This window comes from Brassica napus, chromosome C2 (genome assembly GCF_020379485.1).
Source record: "Brassica napus cultivar Da-Ae chromosome C2, Da-Ae, whole genome shotgun sequence".
Classification (NCBI taxonomy): Eukaryota; Viridiplantae; Streptophyta; class Magnoliopsida; order Brassicales; family Brassicaceae; genus Brassica; species Brassica napus.
Window position 1 is genome coordinate 54,783,448 of NC_063445.1, and position 933 is coordinate 54,784,380.

Below are 933 nucleotides of genomic sequence, written 5' to 3' on the forward strand. Positions count from 1 at the left end.
TTTCTTATCTTATAACCGGGTTTGCGATTTGCTTTCTAGCACTTCCGCGAAACATTTCTTTGTTCTTTTGAAAACGAGTTTGCGATTTGCTTTACAGCCCTTCCGCAAAACGTTTTTTATTTGTTTCATACCGCTTTGCGGATTGCTTTCTAGCATTATCGCGAAACGTTTTTGATACATTATCAAAATATTATTTACATGAATCGTTTCTATAATCGCTTTCTTAAGCGAGTTTGTGAAACATTCTAAGTCTATACAAAGTATGTCGACTTGTAAACTCACTTTATGGGCTTAAGCAAGCTCCTAGACAAAGGCACGAAAAATTTGACAATACAATGATGTCAAATGGTTTCAAGATAAATGAATATGACAAATGCATATACTACAAAACTACCAAAAATGCGTATGTTTTGCTATGTCTATATGTAGATGATATGCTCATTATTGGAAGCAATAAAGACATTATCAATCAAACAAAGAACATGCTCAAATGGACATTTGAGATGAAAGACTTGGGATTGGTAGATGTAATTCTCGGGGTTAAAGTTATAAGAAACTCAAACGGAATTACCATAACTCAATCTCATTATGCTCAAACTATATTAGAGAGATTTAGAAATTACTCTAAAAGTACGGCAAAAACTCCTTTAGATCCCCAAATGCACTTGACAAAGAATTCAGGTGAAGCGGTGTCACAAAACGAGTATGCACGTGTGATCGGAAGTCTCATGTACTTGACTAATTGTACGAGACCAGATCTAGGCGCATGCAGTAAACGTACTTAGTCGATATACAAGTAATCCAGGTCATACACACTGGAAAGCTATAACGAGAGTACTTAATTACTTGCACTACACAAAAGATTTTGGGCTTCACTATGGTAAAGAACCAGCAGTTTTAGAAGGATACAGTGATGCTAACTGGATATCAGAT